The 14,593-nt window shown below is 38.0% G+C and overlaps 1 pseudogene; it reads left to right on the top strand.

Annotated features, from left to right (window-relative positions):
• Window positions 1-6,975: 6,975 nt before the first annotated feature.
• On the top strand, window positions 6,976-12,108 carry LOC134478860 (zinc finger protein 431-like; annotated as a pseudogene).
• Window positions 12,109-14,593: the final 2,485 nt, after the last annotated feature.

Raw genomic sequence — 14,593 nt, 5'->3', positions numbered from 1 at the left:
TATAAGATATGGATTTCTTTAAAAAAAATATTATCCCATTCCTTAGGCTGCCACTATGCCCAATTCCCTGGGATTTTGCCACAGCTAATCCCATTTATTTATTTATTTATTTATTTATTTATTTATTTATTTATTTATTTATTTATTTATTGGCAAAGATGAGAAACAGAATAGACAGGATGAGTATTGTCCTGTAATTTCATAAATTTGTTATTACACTCTTGTAGTTCATGTTTAAAACACTTTCTGTCACCTTTATCTTCTGAAAATTTACTATGTTATGAATTTCTTGAAGTTTTGATAGTTCGGGAAAAAGTTTTAGTGTCCTCTTCTAAAGGCTTGCCTCTCCTCATTTCTTGAGAAATCTGTGTTTTCCAGTTTTTGTAATCATTAATTTTGATTGTGTGTGTGTGTGTGTGTGTGGTTTGTTTGTTGTTTTTTTTGCTACTTAAACGATATTGTTAACACATTTGATTTGGGTTTTTTAAACTTTCTGATATATTATTACCTTTTTGTCCTAGTTAGCTTCAGTTGTGAACATTTTAGAGCCTACAGTCATCCGACGGTCTCTCTTGAGGGCATGCCCTCATCAAAATGTCTGGATGCTGTGTCAGTGAGAGATTGTGTTGTGATGATTGATGTGGGAAGGCTCGACACTGAGTGTGGTAGGATCGCTGAGCAAGTGGGCCTGCGCTGGGTAAGAGAGCTGGGTAAGTATGAGACAGTGACCAAGCAGAAAAGAATAATTGTTCATGGTCTTTGCCTTTTCTTAAAGCTTGAGTTTCTATCCTAAGCTCCAGAATTTATGGCTGTCTTGTGACTGGTCCAAACACGTGAACCTGTTTATTTCCTGAGATGCTTTTGGTTAGAGAATTGAATCAAAGTAGGAAAGTAGCAAGTTAGAACAAAAAAAAAAACAAAAAACAAACAAAAAAACCCGTTATTTTGTTGCTGGACAGAAACTAGAGAAACTAGAAATGTTCTCCTTTGGAGGAAAGTGGTAAATATCAGGGCTTGAGATGGCAAAAAGCATAGAAAGCTGTATTCAGAGCTTAATTAGCTGTTGTTGTAGCACCTGGATGACTGGAGTCATGCAAGTAATGCAGTCAGAAGTTGAGGTCATAGGATTTCAGTGGAAAATAGACTCCATGAAAAATTTACCTAGAGGTCATTTATGTGGTATTTTGACCCCAAGTCTTTCTTATTCCACCCATGCTCTGAGAAATTGAGCAAGGCAGAATTAAAAAACAATTAGCTATATTTCTTAGGTGAAATTTTGAATCTGTTAGGTGATTATTACTAGTAACTCATTCTGGACTACAAGAAAAAAACAAGTTAAGCAGATATAAATGCAAAGTCTGTGGTTTGTAGAGAAAAGCAGACCTGGGAAGTTACACATGGCAGCCAAATGCTGAGACAGAGGCATGAATTTTCAGAGAGATTATCACCATTAAAGAGAAGGAATTTGCTCAGGATTGGAAGCCTAGGAAGGTGAATTAAGGGAAACAGTCCCTCCTGCTAAGCCTTCAGTTAATGGAAGGGGGAGTTGGCAAAGTCATTCCTAGACCCAGGAAGGAACTTCATATATAACCTGCTACTACTGGTCCAAGCGTGGCACCCAAGTTCTGGAAATAAGAAAGATGGAAAATGTAAGGTTATGGCTTCTTCCCCCGTGGTTTCAGTTCAGCACTGTTCCAGCCATCTATGTTTGGCAGAGTCAGAGCCCCAGTGAGAGAGGACACTGTGAGAGTGCATGGGATGAATCTGAGGATGAAGCCTGAGTTGCATTTGAGACCACAAGATATAGAGATACCCAAGTTATGAGACACCTGTCATGGAGAGCTGCATATAGCAAGTGGAGGTAACAAAGCCGAGAGATGTATGAGAAGTTGCAGGGATATGGCCATCTAAGCCTTTTGAATCTGAAGCTCCTTGTGTCTGAGACAGAGCTGCATGATTTGGTGTTTGTCCTGCTGGGTTTCTTGCTTTGGTCCAATCTTCCCTCACTATGTACACATTCCTCTCCACTGGAATGGGAAGGGGTATTCTGTGCCTTTGTATGTTGGAAAGATATAACTTGCTTAATGATTTTACAAGATGTGACAATCAAGAGTGTCAGAAGTGATTTGGGGCATTTGAAGAGTATATGGGCTGCTGCAGGCTATTAGGGTCATTGGAAGCTCCTGATTAGCTGCCTGTGGGGGATGGTTTTCCTAGAATTGACTTGTTTGGACTTTTCCAGTTCTGGGAAACAGAAACTTAGACCTAGCTTCCCAGTCTGTCAGTTTACAACCTGTCATGGAGGAGTCAGCCTTGCTCTGGCCAACTCAGTTCTCTCAATAGAAGCTGTTGTAGGAGGAACCTATCTAGATGATTAGTTATTGGGGATGACATTTGGGTGTCTATAGACTCAACCCATTCCCTGTGTGGGGTGTGTGTGTGTGTGTGTGTGTGTGTGTGTGTGTGTGTGTGTGTGTATTGTGTAGTGGTTGTACCTGATTAGTCAGCTTCCTTCTTATGTTGTCTTGCCTTCAGCATTGTAGACTCTAAACCTAAATCACATAAGATTCACTTGAAGAAATTGCTATTCAGTGCTAAGGTATTTTGCAAGCCTGGTGTTTTTTTTTTTTTTTTTTTTTTTTTTTTTTTTTTTTTTTTTTTTGCATCTACTTTTGAACTTTATTACCTTGACTACAATAATCTACTACTTTTACATGGTTTCAGCTTTCAGAAAATCAGGCAGTTAGAAGTCAGAAAGAATTAGCAGTTGATACATATATATATATATATATATATATATATATATATATATATATATACACACACACACATATATGCACAGAGGGCTTTTGCCAGCATTCAAAAATGTTGTCATATTTGAGAAAATGTTCCAATATGGTACATATGCTCATTCATGTGTGTAAACCTATGGTTTTAGTGCCTTGCCAATACAAATATGGTTTGCATTATAAGCTGAAATGAGGGCAAGATTGCATGTTTATCCCTCAGAATCAAAGTGCCCACCTCTTTGTTTTTGTGCTTCCTTTGTTTCTTTTCTTACTCTTGCTGTTTCACTTCTTGGAGAAAATAGTGAGGGATGTAGGGATCATGTTAGTTTCGTCAGTGAATTCATTCTGGTTCTCTCCATACTTGTTCTTCCTTTCAAGTCTACTGACACCTCTCTTTTAATCTCCATCATGGCCAGAGTTTGGAGAAGAGGCCCTACGTCTCAGTAGAGTGGAATTATGATTTCTTTTTTTTTTTAAATTTAGAGAATACTTTATTAGTTTTTGTAATCAAACCCACGTAGATAAGACCTTACATATTTAATACAGTGTGTTACCCCTGTACAAATGGAAAAAACTTAAGTTCAACATTTCTAGACCAATATGGCTGTTAATTTTTGTACAGTGAACTCAACACAGTAAACGGGGATACTTTTTTCCAAAGTTGACAGCACAGCTAAAGTTTCAAAAAATTCAAATTATATATCTGTATATATATATTTATATTTATATAAAAAGACCAATAATAGCAGTGTGTTATGCATCAACAGCAGCAACAGCTTTTCCAGGTTCTGCAGTCATCTGAACAAAACTGTAGAGACATCCAGCACACTCCATTAAAAAAAATAGTAAAAAAACAAAACCCAAGAAAACAGCACAGTTCTGTTACTCTTGTGGTACCTGGCACCATTTTTTTTTTAAATTAGCTTCTCAATCATCATCTGGAAAGAAAACATTCTGAGCAACATCATTAAAGACAGCTCTTATAAAGCACGGTCACTACTACGTATCATAAAGCAGGTACAAGCTATTTTACATCCACAGAGGTATGATACAGTACTGTCCTACATCTATAATACTAGAGGATACAATTTAAAAGGCATTATTTGAGACTTGATTCTACTTTTCCAGCAGAGGGCCCAAAGGATGGTGTGACACAGCTTTGTAAAGAAACATACTCTAGACAGGATTTCCTTTCACTAGTGGCACAGTTCTAAGGATTCATTCTCTCCATGAATGTCAGCTAAAACTGTTATTAAAAAAATGAAATATCCGTAGAACAAAACCGTATAACCACCGGATTCACATGAAGATGACCTAGTGGAGACAAGCTGGACCTCACCTTACCAACAAGCTATCAAATCTGTTATGTTTAAACAGTGAGACCTCCAACGAAGGAGATGCCAAGTAGTGCTTCAAAGCTTCGGACCACAATCAAACACAGCATCCTTTTCAACAGAAGCAGAAGCACATCGGAATATGCTTAAGGATGCTGACATCAACATTTAATCATCTCCTCACTCATCCAGGAAGAAGGGGAGATCAGTTACTACTGTACTTTATTGTGTTCAACCAAATCACCATGTTACAAAAATAGCAAGCTGCCATAATAAAAAATAAGGCTCCTCTATCCAGCACCAGATAGCATCATTTTACTTTCAAGCCTAGAAATTGCACACTTGTATATAAACCAACCGAAGATGAGGATTGAGAGTTCATCTTGGTGGATTTTTCCTTTGATGAATATGAAGTGTCCTTCCTTATCTTTTTTGATGACTTTTAATTGAAAAGTGATTTTATTTGATATTAGAATGGCTACTCCAGATTGCTTATTCTGACCATTTGCTTGGAAAGTTGTTTTCCAGCCTTTCACTCTGAGGTAGTGTCTGTCTTTGTCTCTGAGGTGTGTTTCCTGTAGGCAGCAGAATGCAGGGTCCTCATTGCGTATCCAGTTTGTTAATCTATGTCTTTTTATTGGGGAGTTGAGGCCATTGATGTTGAGAGATATTAAGGAATAGTGATTATTGCTTCCTGTTATATTCATATTTGGATGTGAGGTTATGTTTGTGTGCTTTTCTTCTCTTTGTTTTGTTGCCAAGACGATTAGTTTCTTGCTTCTTCCAGGGTATAGCTTGCCTCCTTATGTTGGGCTTTACCATTTATTATCCTTTGTAGTGCTGGATTTGTAGAAAGATATTGTGTAAATTTGGTTTTGTCACGGAATATCTTGGTTTCTCCATCTATGTTAATTGAGAGTTTTGCAGGATACAGTAACCTGGGCTGGCATTTGTGTTCTCTTAGGGTCTGTATGACATCTGTCCAGGATCTTCTGGCCTTCATAGTTTCTGGCGAAAAGTCTGGTGTGATTCTGATAGGTCTGCCTTTATATGTTACTTGACCTTTTTCCCTTACTGCTTTTAATATTCTTTCTTTATTTTGTGCATTTGGTGTTTTGACAATTATGTGACGGTAGGTGTTTCTTTTCTGGTCCAATCTATTTGGAGTTCTGTAGGCTTCTTGTATGCCTATGGGTATCTCTTTTTAGGTTAGGGAAGTTTTCTTCTATGATTTTGTTGAAGATATTTACTGGTCCTTTGAGCTGGGAGTCTTCACTCTCTTCTATACCTATTATCCTTAGGTTTGATCTTCTCATTGAGTCCTGGATTTCCTGTATGTTTTGGACCAGTAGCTTTTTCTTCTTTACATTATCTTTGACAGTTGAGTCCATGATTTCTATGGAATCTTCTGCTCCCGAGATTCTCTCTTCCATCTCTTGTATTCTGTTGGTGAAGCTTTTATCTACAGCTCCTTGTCTTTTCTTTTGATTTTCTATGTCCAGGGTTGTTTCCATGTGTTCTTTCTTGATTGCTTCTATTTCCATTTTTAATTCCTTCAACTGTTTGATTGTGTTTTCCTGGAATTCTTTCAGGGATTTTTGCGATTCCTCTCTGTAGGCTTCTACTTGTTCTCTAAGGGAGTTCTTTATGTCTTTCTTAAAGTCCTCCAGCATCATGATCAAATATGATTGTGAAACTAGATCTTGCTTTTCTGGTGTGTTTGGATATTCCGTGTTTGCTTTGGTGGGAGAATTGGGCTCCGATGATGCCATGTAGTCTTGGTTTCTGTTGCTTGGGTTCCTGTGCTTGCCTCTCGCCATCAGATTATCTCTAGTGTTACATTCTTCTGCTATTTCTGACCGTGGCTAGACTGTCCTATAAGCCTGTGTGTCAGGAGTGCTGTAGACCTGTTTTCCTGTTTTCTTTCAGCCAGTTATGGGGACAGAGTGTTCTGCTTTCGGGCGTGTAGTTTTTCCTCTCTACAGGTCTTCAGCTGTTCCTGTGGGCCTGTGTCTTGAGTTCACCAGGCAGGTTTCTTGCAGGGGAAAAGTTGGTCCTACCTGTGGTTCCAAGGCTCAAGTTTGCTCGTGGGGTTCTGCCTAAGTCTTCTCCGCGGCGGCAGCAACTGGGAAGATCTGCGCCGCTCTTTCCGGGAGCCTCCGTGCACCAGGGTTCCAGATGACGTTTGGTGTTTTCCTCTGGCGTCTGGATGTGCACAGAGTGCAATCTCTTCTGGTTTCACAGGCGTGTCTGCCTCTCTGAAGGTCCAGCTCTCCCTCCCACGGGATTTGGGTGCAGAGAACTGTTTATCCGGTCTGTTTCCTTCAGGTTCCGGCGGTGTCTCCGGCAGGGGTCCTGCCGCTCCTGGGCCCTCCCCTACGGGAACCCAGAGGCCTTATATAGTTTCCTCTTGGGCCAGGGATGTGGGCAGGGGTGGGCAGTTTTGGTGGTCTCCTCCGCTCTGCAGCCTCAAGAGTGCCCACCTGATCAGGTGGTGAGGTCTCTCTCCCATGGGGTTTGGGAGCAGAGAGCTGCTGTGGGCCGGGATCCGCGGGTAAGCCTGGTGTTTTTTATAATTTTAATTTTGTTTTTGTTTTTGAGGACAAAGTTTCTCAATGTAGCCCTGGCTGTCCTGAAAGTAGCTGTTTAGAATGTGGGGCCTCAGATGTAAATGGTCCACCTGCCTCTGGCTCCAGAGTGCCAGGATTAAATGTGGGCCAACATGCCCCGCTTTCTCTTTGTTTGTTTGTTTGTTTGTTTGTTTGTTTGTTCATTTTTATGTTATTGGCTGATGGTTGGACTGTGGGTTTTGGCACATGTCAAGCATATGCTGCTGTGTTGATCTTCATCCATGTTATGAATTTTGAAATTTGACAGATAGCATGTTCTGTTTCTCAGGATGGCATGTATTCATGACATTCATACATATCATTCATGACATTCATATGCACATCATGTATGCCTAATCCCCATAGTAGTCAGAAAATGGCTTCAGAATTCCGGAACTTGGAGTAATCAATAGTTGTGAAGCTCCCTTCTAACTACTGGCAATTGAGGCCAATTATTTTTAAGACCAGCAAGAGCTCTTCACTGCTGAGCCAGCTCCTGTCCTATGTTGCTTATTTAGGATCAACATTTACATTGCCAGTATTTTCAGCTATCTGTTTGTATCTGTTTAAACATTCATTCCCTTTTAGTAAGATCTCATTACTGTTACAGTTAAAACTGGGACACCTCAAGATTATGGAAGAAGAATACAGAAGTGCAGTGAATGTAATTCTTTGTAGGAACTCTAGTAAAAACCTCTGAGTCCTTTCTATCTTTCTTGTTTGTTTGTTTGATTGATTTTTCATAGGGGAGACAGGGTCTTAATATGTACCTCTGGCTGTCCTGGATAGACCTCAGATATACCTGCCTCTGCCTCCTGAGTGCTTGAATTAAAGACATGAGCCTATATGCTCACTTGATATTTTTTTGCAGTTAATAATTGTTCATACAATTTCTCTGTGTGCTCAATACTGCGCCCCCCCTCCATTAATTAGCATTTCTCTTGCAAGGCTATATCCTACCCAAAGAGCAAAGATATGACAGAGGTGAACCTTATTACTCAGTTTTCTTCTAAGATGATTTCGTAATTACATTAGAACATCTGGGTCAAGAAATAAGTGGGTTAAGCACAAGAAGCATACATTTACAGTGATATCGGTATCATGGTTACTGTTGTACAAATGTGTGGGATGTTTCAGGATGCATTGACCTATGATGATGTACATGTGAACTTCACTCGAGAAGAATGGGCTTTGCTGGATCCTTCACAGAAGAGTCTTTACAAAGATGTGATGCAGGAGACCTATAGGAACCTCACTGCTATAGGTAAGACAGTGAATTTTCTTTCAGTTTTTAAAATAAGGAAACAAATGTTCCTTTGTTACTGTTGCTTTTCTGTAACTTCAATTGAGAATAAAGAAGAATGAGGTGAAAAGGTCAGGTTCACTGAAGATAGTAACTTAAATGTTGCCTAATTTCCAATAATATATCATACATTTTCTGGTACTGTATTTTAGGTTACAATTGGGAAGACCATACTATTGAAGAACATTGTCAAAGTTTCAGAAGACATGGAAGGTAATTTTCATGTGCAAGTTGGTATGAATATGCCTCTGAAGGCACATTAGTATGTCCTGGAACTTTTAAACAAACGCAACAGTGTAAAAAAAAAAGCCCTTCTTTAAGTGTATTGATTATTAAATTCTCACAAATCCATGTACCTCAATGTCAGGTGTCTGACTGGTTTTTTGCAAGGCATTCCTCTAAGAAAGAAGACAAAGACACAATGCCTTAACAGATCTTACCATTTGAATCATAGCCACATTACAGCTACTCTGTATACCTGCCAATCTGTTTAGTCTCATAACACACACACACACACACACACACACACACACAGAGTAGGTGATAATTTTATTTTTCAAATAGGCAAATATATCATAGTAAAGCTGATTGCTCATATACTAACATTGTTAAGTTTAAATGAGAGGGACAGTTTATGAGAGTCAAGAATGTTGTTGAAGAGAAACCTTGATTCTTATACCATATGTCTATGATGAACAAAAAGTCAAACTGTGTGAATACAATGTGGAAATCTTTCGTTTGATATTTTTACAGGTATATCCTGTGTCACAATGGATACAAGCCATGTGAGCACAAGGATAGTGAAAGGAGCAATGCCCCCCACCCCCAGAAAAATTAAGATATATGTAGTAGTCCACATTGAGCAGACTCTCTCGTTGTGATACAAGTTTATAATTAGTTGTTTTCCCAACTCCATTGGGAATATATCCAGAAAGTCACATAGCAGAAAATCCCTAAGGATTCTAGGATTGTGGAAATCGCTTTCTGTTTGTCCTGATTCACTTGGTCGATGTGGTATGCAAATGTAGTGTATTTCACAATAAAGGAAAGCATATGAATGTACTCAATGTGGTAAAGCTCTGAGCTCTTCCATTTCTCTTCAAATATATGAGAAATCTCATAGAGCGAAAGGATGGTACAAATGTGACCCATGTAATAACACTTTTACCAACCCATAGTAAATGGGAAACCATGAGTGTAAACAAAGTGATACAACCTTAAGATGTGATTCTTCTTTACAATTAGACCAAATTATAAAATTGATTTCCACAGGTAAAAAGATTCTTTAGTTTAGTGAATGTGGTAAAGCTTTCCCATGGGCCAACTATCTATCTTTGCAGGCATGAAAGATGTCATACTGGAGAGAAGCCCTCTGAAAATACTCAGTGTGGTAAAGCCTTTGCACAACATAGTCATCTCCAAAGACATAAGAGCACACATACTGGAGAGAAACTCTATGAATGTAAGCCATGTGATAAAGCCTTTACATACGATTCTCAGCTTCAAACTCTTGAAAGGATTCATACTGGAGAAAAACCCTACAAATGTAATCAATGTGGTAAAGCTTTTGAACGTCGTTGTAATCTTGGAAAGCATAAACTAATACATACTGGAAGAAAATCCTACAAATGCAATCAGTGTGGTAAAGCCTTTGCACGACACAGTCATCTCAAAACGCATGGAATAACACATACTGGAGAGAAACCTTACGAATGTGATCAATGTGGTAAAGCCTTTGCATATCATAGTTATCTCCAAGTACATAAAAGAATACATACTGGAGAGAAGCCCTATGAATGTAATCAATGTGGTAAAGCCTTTGTAGGTCAGAATGATCTTAAAAGGCATGAAAGAATTCATACTGGAGAGAAACCCTACAAATGTAATGAATGTGATAAAGGCTTTGGACATCACCAAAATTTTCGAATGCATAAAATGATGCATGCTGGAGAAAAACCCTACAAATGCAATCAATGTGGTAAAGCCTTTTCACAAAACAGTCATCTCCAAACACATAAAAGCACACATACTGGAGAGAAACCTTACAAGTGTGATCAATGTGGTAAAGCCTTTACATCTCATAGTTATCTCCAAGTACATAAAAGAATACATACTGGAGAGAAGCTCTGTGAATGTGAGCAATGTGGTAAAGCCTTTACATCTCATAGTTATCTCCAAGTACATAAAAGAATACATACTGGAGAGAATCTCTATGAATGTAATCAATGTGGTAAAACCTTTGCATCTCATAGTTATCTCCAAGTACATAAAAGAATACATACTGGAGAGAAGCTCTATGAATGTAATCAATGTGGTAAAGCCTTTGCATCTCATAGTTATCTCCAAGTTCATAAAAGAATACATACTGGAGAGAAGCTCTATGAATGTGATCAATGTGGTAAAGCCTTTGCATCTCATAGTCATCTCCAAGTACATAAAAGAATACATACTGGAGAGAAGCCCTATGTATGTGATCAATGTGGTAAAGACTTTGTAGTTCAGAGTGATCTTAAAAGACATAAAAGAACACATACTGGTGAGAAACCTTACAAATGTAATGAATGTGGTAAGGCCTTTGTAGGTCAGAATGATCTTAAAAAACATAAAAGAAAACATACTGGAGAGAAACCTTACAAATGTAATGAATGTGGTAAAGCCTTTGTATGGAATGGTAGTCTCCGAACACATAAAGTAATACATAGTGGAGAGAAACCTTACAAATGTAATGAATGTGGTAAAGCCTTTGCATGTAACAGTAGTCTCCGAACACATAAAGCAATACATACTGGAGTGAAACCTTTCAAATGTAAGCACTGTGGTAAAGCCTTTGTAGGTCAGAATTACCTTAAAAAGCATGAAAGAATTCATACTGGAGAGAAACTTTACAAATGTAATGAATGTGGTAAAGCCTTTGTATTTGATTCTAGTCTCCGAAAACATAAAGCAGTACATACTGGAGTGAAACCTTAAGAATGTAAGCAATGTGGTAAAGCCTTTGTAGGTCAGAATGACCTTAAAAGGCATGAAAGAATTCATACTGGAGAGAAACCTTACGAATGTAATGAATGTGGTAAAGCCTTTGTATGTAATGCTAGTCTCCGAAAACATAAAGCAACACATACTAGAGTGAAACCTTATGATTGTAAGCAATTTAGTAAGTTCTTTGCCTCTCATGATCAACTTTGACAACATGAAAGAATTCATACTGGAGAGCAACCTTACAAATGTAGTCAATGTGGTAAAGCCTTTTCACAATCAAGCCACCTCCAACTACATAAAAGAACACATACATACTAAAGAGTAACCCTATGAATGTAACCAATGTAGTAAAGCCTTTACTGTGATCTTCAAAGGTATGGTGGTTTAAATATACTTGGCCCATGGCAAGTGGCAGTGTTAGGAGGTATGGCCTTTTTGGAGTAGATGTGGCCTTTGAGGAAGTATGTCACTGTGGGGGTGGGGTGGGCTTTGAGTCCCCATGCTTAAACTCTACCCAGGGCAGAAGAGTCTTCTGGCTGCCTTCTGATCAAGATGTAGAACTCTCCTCCAGCACCATGTCTGCTTGGACACTGACATTCCTTCCACCTTGATAATAGACTGAACCTCTGAATCTGTATACCTCCCCTCCCCCCATTAAATGTCCTTTCTAAGAGTTGCCTTGGTCATGGTATCTTTTCACAGCATTAAAACCCAAATTAACACAAACAGCATAAAAGATACCACATTAGAGAGAAACTATGAATGTACTAAACATGGTGAAGCCTTTGCACATTTCAATAGTTCTCACTATAACAAAAGTATTCATACTTCCATTCACTGAAACCCTGTGAATGCAGAAAATAACATTCTTGAGAAAAGCCTTATGAATGGGCTCAGTGTGGTAAAGTCTTTGTGAAATCTGCATAAATACCTAACAATTCAAAAACATGGTCAAAGTAAATGCCAGGAGTCTATTGGAAACAAGCTGAGTTAGAAGGGTAGGGGTTATGAATAGTGTGGTTGGGTGTGCAGTTAGTGCTAGAAAGTTAGGGGTTAGGGTTAAACCGTTGCGGGGCAGTGTGGGTTAAGGTTGGGGACAAGACGGGTAGGGTTAGGTTGGCGTTTAGTTTTAGGGGGTTAGGAAAATGTGAAATTGGGGAAGGAAATGGGAGGAGGTTGGCTGTGGTACAGGGAGGGATAAAAATGATATATAGTATTCATAAAATCCTGAAATACAAAAACAATCAAGTTGAAAAGCTTCAATGTAAATAGTTTGAGGGGTAAGGAGAGTTGTTACTACATACATTAATGAAATTCAGAAAAATCATTAGCTCTTATCTTAGAAATCATTTATTCCAATAAAGTGGAAAACTCTAAAATAAAGCACATAGATTTCTGGATGTATATAACCTACCAAAAGTAAATCGTGAAGAACTAAAAAAAAAATAAAATTGAAAAAAAAATTGAGCAGCTTTGTAGAAAGCAGTACAAGTGAAGTAGTTGTGGTCAAATATTTACCAAATAAAATTACCAGACCTTCAATGAAATACTAACACAAATCCTTCTCAAACTATGCTATTAAATAGCAAAGGAAGGTTACATTACCAAACTCTTTATGAAGTTACTATTAGACTAATACTGAAACCAGATAAACACAGAACAATCTCTACCATTTATGGTGCAATTTATATGCAAAATTTCTTTAAAAATACCTTCAAACTATTCAAAAATAAATCAAAAGATTACCATGGTCAAACTGGTTTATTCGAGAGATGTAGTGCTGGCTCAATATGTCAATATATTTTATAAATTTCTCTAATCTTTTGTTTTTTGATAGAATAGAAATCATTTCAATCCTGTCAAACATCCCATAGAAACTCAGAATATACGAAACACATCTCACCATAATAATATGTATGTCAAGCAGTAGCCTTATCAACCAGTAAAAATGTACTGGGAAAGGAATCTGGGAAATAATCCCATTCAAAACAACGTAAAAATCTCTTGAATTAAACCTGACCAATGATGTGAAAGACCTCTATAATGAAAACTTTATAGATACTGAATAAAATTAAAGAGGACACTAGAAGATGGAAAGACCTTGCATGCTCATGGGATGGCCATACTTCCAAAATCAATCTACAGATTCAATGCAATCCCAAGAAAAATTAAGGGGGAATATTGTCAAAATACATTACATAATGCATGAAAACCCTATAATCCCATTATTCTGTATAATAAGTATTAAGACATTTTTGAAAGCTTTAGATCCAAGCTGGTTTTAGGAACAAAGACAGTCACACACATGCATATGACAAAACTGCAAAATACCAGTCAGACATATGATGTTCTGCCAGTAAACCCAGCTTTGGTGAGCTGGTGCCTGGGATTCATTGTCAAGACAGCTTAGCCTAAATTATTGATCTCAAGTGAGAGACCCATCTTCAAAAATGAGGTCAACAATTGTTCAAGAAATGCATGCAAACACTATATGAAAACACTATATACAAATGGAACATAATTCAGAGTAAAAGCTGTGGCACATACCAGAACATAGATGCCCCAAGGGATTTACACAAAAAGAAATAACCCAGTTGCCAAGAGAGAAATACTATATGATGTTATTTGTACAAGGAGCCTAGAGACAGCAAATTGGAAGCACTAGAAAGCAGCATGGTGGTTGCCAAGGGCTGTGAGAGGGAGAAGTGAAGAGCTGGTATTTATTGAATATAGAATTTCAGTATGAAATGATAAAAGAATTGTGATGCATGGGAATCATAATCCCACAATACAGTGAATGTCCTTCATGCCAATCAAGTATCAACTTAATCAACTTAGATAAAAATGATAGCTTTCATATTATGTATATTTTACAAGAATAATAAAAGTCCTCCATCGCCATAAAGTGATAAGGAGGTTGGGCCCTGTATAGCTGCAACTCGGTAACAGCAATGTTAATCTACTTTGGTGAGTTTCATAATTGTTTCACTGCATTTAGATACCTGTACCTTGAAAATAAAGTAATGTTAAAATGTCTACCAAGGTCTTTTCTGAGGTATCTTGAAATCTCAAAGGAAACTCCTTTGAGTGACTTGGTGTAATGGCGGCAGCTGTTGGTTGTGAGGTGCTGAGAAGAAAGCAGAATCATGGAGAAGCCTGAGTGCTCTGCACAGCACTAACTCCCAGGCAGTACTTAGTTTGATTTCCTTTATAAAACTTTACAGAATGAAATTGTATGCCTATCTGGTTGATTAACCACATGTACTTTCACAAGAAGTCAGCATTAGATGCGTCCTTTGTCCTCAAATGTCTTTTTTTTTAAGGTATGTCACTGAGGCTAGGGTACATGTTACATGAACACGCCCCACCCCCTGCTGCTGTGGTGGCGGCCTGCAACATGCAAGGATTTTTTTTCTTTACTAAATGTTTGTGTCATATTTTTGCTGTCGAGAGATGTTTAAATTCATGCTGGCATAAGAATATATGCTCAATGCCTCTTTAGATATTTAGAGTAAAGTTTTGTGTAACAAATATCACTTTATTACTCCTAGGATGGCAAGCCTCCTCGAGACAGAATAA

The sequence above is a fragment of the Rattus norvegicus genome, chromosome 1 (genome assembly GCF_036323735.1).
Source record: "Rattus norvegicus strain BN/NHsdMcwi chromosome 1, GRCr8, whole genome shotgun sequence".
Taxonomy (NCBI): Eukaryota; Metazoa; Chordata; class Mammalia; order Rodentia; family Muridae; genus Rattus; species Rattus norvegicus.
Note: the sequence above shows the minus strand (reverse complement) of the source record. Positions and strands in the feature narration are given on the sequence as shown.